The sequence below is a fragment of the Tiliqua scincoides genome, chromosome 5 (genome assembly GCF_035046505.1).
Source record: "Tiliqua scincoides isolate rTilSci1 chromosome 5, rTilSci1.hap2, whole genome shotgun sequence".
In the NCBI taxonomy this organism is placed as follows: domain Eukaryota; kingdom Metazoa; phylum Chordata; class Lepidosauria; order Squamata; family Scincidae; genus Tiliqua; species Tiliqua scincoides.
Window position 1 is genome coordinate 134,709,935 of NC_089825.1, and position 6,000 is coordinate 134,715,934.

The following is a 6,000-nucleotide window of genomic DNA, read 5'->3' on the forward strand; positions in this document are numbered from 1 at the left end:
CAGGAATACAGCCGCAGCGCGATCAGGGCACTCGCGCAGCAGCTCAGCCATCAGCGGCAGCCTAATCGGACTTGGCCTCTTTGGAATTGGATGCGTCACCTGCACCTCCTCCCTTCTCCTGACCTGAGCCTCGGTGCCTAGATTTCCTGTCCCAGTAACCCCTCGGGCAGGAGGTAAGCGGGTGGTCAGCACCGCACAGTCCACAGTTGTGCAGGAACATACAACTTGATCTAGAACAGTGCCCCGAGAAGGCATACTCATAGCAGGCACGTGGGGATTGAACCCGTCGGCCTGGTGCTCCCACCTGAGGCGGCCCCGCCGTGCACGAACTACTGTTCCTGGCAATCAGTTGGCCGCTGTCTGAGTGCTCACCCCCAGCAGCACCACCCGCCATCACGAGTTGAATCCACAACTCCGAGTTCTTCCTTTCCCAGGAAAGCTGCGGGTTATTCCCCACGCGCATGTGGAACTGCTCATCATAGGCCAACCAACCTGAACCTGAGTATCCCCTAAAAGCCCTGTGAATCAAGTCCAGGTACTTTGCTAGTGCCGGGCCTTTATACAAGTCTTTCTGCAGAACAACTCCCATGTAAATGGTAAACCCTGCTAACCAATTGGTCCAATTGCGATCAATTTTGGGCTTACGCAACGTCTGATGGTCCCGATTGCACTCCCCTGGCCTGATCTCAGGCTCTGGCTCCCTATAGAGAAGGCTGAAGAGGTCCACATACTCGCCCCTCCATATCTTTTCTTTAACTGCAGGGGCCAGATGATCCCCAAGTGGAAGAGCCTCCTCCCCGTATGGCATGCGGGGGAGGGGGGGAGTCCCTTGAACCACCGCCTTGGAAGCTGGTGACAATAGGGGCCATGCGCCAGCTGCCAGCCCAGCCCCGCTCTGGGCAGGCAGCCCAGCATGCCAGGCTTGGGCTGCATTGGCCAGCTGCGACGCTGAGTAAATGTTCCCTTGTGCCGGCGGGAGCTCACCTGTCACTGTAACACCCGCAGCAAACTGCACGCTCACCCCCTGGGCGCCATCCTGCACCCGAGAGGGGCCCAAATGTAACACTGCCATCGCTTGTTGGGGGAGAGCCGCCGGCGCCATACCACCCTGCTGATATGCAGCCTGCTGAGCAGCGCATCCCTGCGGGGAGGCTGGTTGTCTGCCCTCCGGCAGCTGTGTAGAAACTGACTGGCAGCAGGGCTGCGGAGTCTCCCCCACTGCCAGGATGGGTGAATGCTGAAGCAATCCTGGTTGCCCCTCTGGGCCATCCATTACAGCCCCTGGGCGCCCTCGCTGATTGTGCAGAACAGCGCAACCTCCCCAGACTTCCACAACTCCAGCCAAGCCTCTCCCTCCATACTCACCCGTGTTGGCCCGGTCCCCTATGTTGGGGTTGGGAACTTCAACATAAGCAGATGGAGCCACTGCTGCATCGTTATCCAAAGAGGCCTCTGAAGATTCCCCCACTGGGTTCATATCTGGGCCTGCGGCAGGCCTCGCAACTGCCACTGGCCCGCAGCTCTCCAAGGCTGTAAGCCTGTCCAGAATCCCTTGCAGGATATCGGACAGGGAGGAGCATGCACACTTCTCGGGCAGGGCATTGCCCCCCACTCGGGGAGTACATGAAGGCACCATCTCCCCTTGTAATGCCATGACCAGTGCAGCTATGCTGTCCAGACCTGGCGTGGGAACCACCTGCCCCACCATGGAAACCCCCGCGTTTCCAACAGGCACTGCGGCAGCGGGTGCCTTGCAGTTGGCTCTACACTGAGACCTACGCATGCTGACAAGAGACTGAAGCAAAGAAACAAGCTAACCTGGAAGGGAAGTGATGAAGACAAGTAGTCAATGCCAGATAAACTCTCACACATAACCCACATGAGCAGTAATTGCGCACCAAACTGTAAGGCCTCGGGGGGTGGGGTGGGAAACAACTCCCTGCTGACTACCCCAGCTGGACACAACCCTCCAGCTGCGCCTGGAAGGGTGAACAAACGAAGCCCTACAGCTCCGCAAGGAGAGGGGACCCCCCAGAGGGAAAGAACCATACAACATTCGCGCTGCCAAGGGAGGGGGTTATGATTAAGGCACCTCTGCCAGCCTCCCCAACATGGGGGAGAACCCCTTCGAAGGAAGGGGGCTGCCTGAAAGCGCCCCATCAGCAAGGAGAAGGGGAACGCCACTGTCCTGAGGGGGGCGCCATGGCAGCCAGCCAAGCTCCATGGAGCTCCACTCTCCAGGAGGGGGTCCGAGGCACCCCAGCGACCGCCCTGAGGGGGGGCGGACTCCGCCACACCACGTCGAGTATGCGGAAGGGGGATCCAGCCCCCCCAGGAGCAGATCACGCCACCACTGGCGGCCCAGCGGTGCCCGGGGTCCGAAGCACCCAGGCGACCACCCTGAGGGGGGGCGGCCCCCCACCACGCCACGCCGAGTGTGCAGAAGGGGGGTCCAGCCCCCCTCATGCACAGGTCACACCGCCCTGGGCGGCCCAGCGGTGCCCAGGGTCCATGGCACCCATGCGACCATGTTGAAGGAGGGGTCCAGCCCCCCTCAGGCGCCGATCATGCCACCACTGGCATCCCAGCGGGGCCTGGCCCGGGCCGCTGCTGCACTGCCGCTGACACGCGCGGGAATGGGGGGACCTCCCCAAGATGGTGCACGAAGGGGCCAGAGGAGGTCCCTCCAAACATGGCACTAGCCGTGCACGCGCAAAGCCGGCACCAGCATCCGGCAGCGTAGGTGCAAAGAGGGGCGACTCTCCCAACACGGCGCCCGCGATCGGCCGGAGGAACGCCTCCCCAACATGGCGCCGGCCGCGCATGCACAAGCCGGTGCCCCGATTTACACATGCGCAAAGGCCCCAGACCATCCTAAGATGGCACCAGAGAGGCGCCTAAGAGGCCCCAGACCATCCTAAGAGGCGCCAGAGAGGAGAGGCAGACAAAGAAGCCCTCCCCAAGATGGCGGCCCCCCCGGAGGCGGCTGCCCTCCACCGGCGCCAGGGCCTGCCACGACCAGCCGGCAGCTGAGGTGGTGAGGCCCTGCCGCAGGCCAGCCACAAGCAGCCCAGCAGCCAGGGCCCAGAGGGTCCTCAAAAGCGCCAGCCCCCGCAGAGGCTATATCCGGGCCCGCTCCAGTCAAACAGGCTCCGTGGGACAAGTGACTGGGGTGGCCGGCCCCACAGCATACCGGCCCCACAGTGGCCCCCCGCCCGTGCCTGGAGCGACCCGCTAGCCCGCGACAATGTGGGCCCCCCACTGTGAGTAAGGACATGCTGGCGAGGGGCACAACCTGGCCCCAAAACACAAAATTTTTGCTCCCTGCACCCGGGCTGCATACGCGGGCACCGCACAACGGGGGGGGGGTGCATGACTGGAATGACGGGCACCGTGGGAAAATTGGCAAAAGGAGGGAGAAATGCAAGGGGGTTAAGGGGGGGTAAGCAAAAATGCAGGGGGGTAAAAAAGGGGAGGTGAAGCAGGGGCAGGCAAACCCCCCCACCTTACCTCGAACCCAACAGTAAGCTGGAAAGCACCACCTGTTGTTATTCCCACGGTGCCCACGTGCAAAGGAGGAAGAGGGCTGGGTCCTGCGCCCTTTAAAAGGCCCGCCATAGCTGCCAGACCCAGCCCCTTTCCACTCCCCATTGGGGAGGGACTCTCGTGTCCCAGGCCAGGCCAAACACACTCCGATCACCTTTTTTATTAGGCAATCGGGATAATTAGACAATTCCCCAGTACTGCAGGGCTTTGTTGGGGACCATGCGATAAAAGCAAGGGAAATTGAACTTGTCATTCTTTGCTGGTTCAAATGAACCATATGAAAACTTGGAAGGAAAATATCCAGTTGTATTAGATAGGGAATTCAATTAATGTATCTGAAAGTCTCTTCATTCATACTGTTGCTCATGTTACGTACTTATTTATGAAGTTACTGTTTACTCATCCTTCTGCAGAGAGAAATCCTCATAGCTGCTTTGAACCATAAAATTATTGTATTGTATTGGCAACCTTCAGTCTCGAAAGACTATGGTATCGCGCTCTGAATGGTGGTTCTGGCACAGCGTCTAGTGTGGCTGAAAAGGCCAATCCGGGAGTGACAATCCCTTCCACACCGGGAGCAAGTGCAGTCTGTCCCTGGTCTGTCTCCCTGACTATGGGCCTTCCTTCTTTGCCTCTTAGCCTCAGACTGTTGGCAAAGTGTCTCTTCAAACTGGGAAAGGCTATGCTGCACAGCCTGCCTCCAAGCGGGCCGCTCAGAGGCCAGGGTTTCCCACTTGTTGAGGTCCATCCCTAAGGCCTTCAGATCCCTCTTGCAGATGTCCTTGTATCGCAGCTGTGGTCTGCCTGTAGGGCGCTTTCCTTGCACGAGTTCTCCATAGAGGAGATCCTTTGGGATCCGGCCATCATCCATTCTCACGACATGACCAAGCCAACGCAGGCGTCTCTGTTTCAGCAGTGAATACATGCTAGGGATTCCAGCACGTTCCAGGACTGTGTTGTTTGGAACTTTGTCCTGCCAGGTGATGCCGAGGATGCGTCGGAGGCAGCGCATGTGGAAAGCGCTCAGTTTCCTCTCCTGTTGTGAGTGAAGAGTCCATGACTCGCTGCAGTACAGAAGTGTACTCAGGACGCAAGCTCTGTAGACCTGGATCTTGGTATGTTCCGTCAGCTTCTTGTTGGACCAGACTCTCTTTGTGAGTCTGGAAAACGTGGTAGCTGCTTTACCGATGCGCTTGTTTAGCTCGGTATCGAGAGAATGAGTGTCGGAGATCGTTGAGCCAAGGTACACAAAGTCATGGACAACCTCCAGTTCATGCTCAGAGATTGTAATGCAGGGAGGTGAGTCCACATCCTGAACCATGACCTGTGTTTTCTTCAGGCTGATTGTCAGTCCAAAATCTTGGCAGGCCTTGCTAAAACGATCCATGAGCTGCTGAAGATCTTTGGCAGAGTGGGTAGTGACAGCTGCATCGTCGGCAAAGAGGAAGTCACGCAGACATTTCAGCTGGACTTTGGATTTTGCTCTCAGTCTGGAGAGGTTGAAGAGCTTTCCGTCTGATCTGGTCCGGAGATAGATGCCTTCTGTTGCAGTTCCAAAGGCCTGCTTCAGCAGGACAGCGAAGAAAATCCCAAACAAGGTTGGTGCAAGAACACAGCCCTGCTTCACTCCGCTTCGGATGTCAAAAGGGTCTGATGTGGAGCCATCGAAGACAACAGTGCCCTTCATGTCCTTGTGGAAAGATCTGATGATGCTGAGGAGCCTGGGTGGACATCCAATCTTGGGGAGAATCTTGAAGAGGCCGTCTCTGCTGACCAGGTCGAAAGCCTTTGTGAGAACTATGAAGGCTATAAAGAGTGGCTGTCGTTGTTCCTTGCATTTCTCCTGCAGTTGTCTAAGGGAGAATACCATATCAGTGGTGGACCTGTTGGCTCGGAATCCACACTGCGATTCTGAATAGACGCTCTCTGCAAGTACCTGGAGCCTCTTTAGTACAACTCGGGCAAACAGCTTTCCTACAACGCTAAGGAGAGAGATGCCGCGGTAGTTGTTGCAGTCACCCCTGTCACCTTTGTTCTTGTACAGCGTGATGATGTTTGCATCCCTCATGTCTTGAGGTACTCCACCTTCTCTCCAGCAGAGACAGAGGATTTCATGCAGCTCAGTGACGATGATCTCTTTGCAGCATTTTAGGACTTCAGCAGGGATGCTGTCTTTTCCAGGCGCCTTGCCAAAGGCAAGGGAGTCCAGGGCCACGTGAAGTTCTTCTAGGGTTGGTTCACTGTCAAGCTCTTCCAGCACAGGCAGGCACTCAATGTTGTTCAGTGCTTCTTCGGTGACTACATTTTCTCTGGAATATAGCTCAGAGTAGTGCTGCACCCAGCGTTCCATCTGCTGCGCCCGATCCTGGATGACCTCGCCTGTGGCAGACTTCAGAGGGGCAATTTTCTTCTGTGTTGGACCTAGGGCCTGCTTGATACCATCATACATCCCCT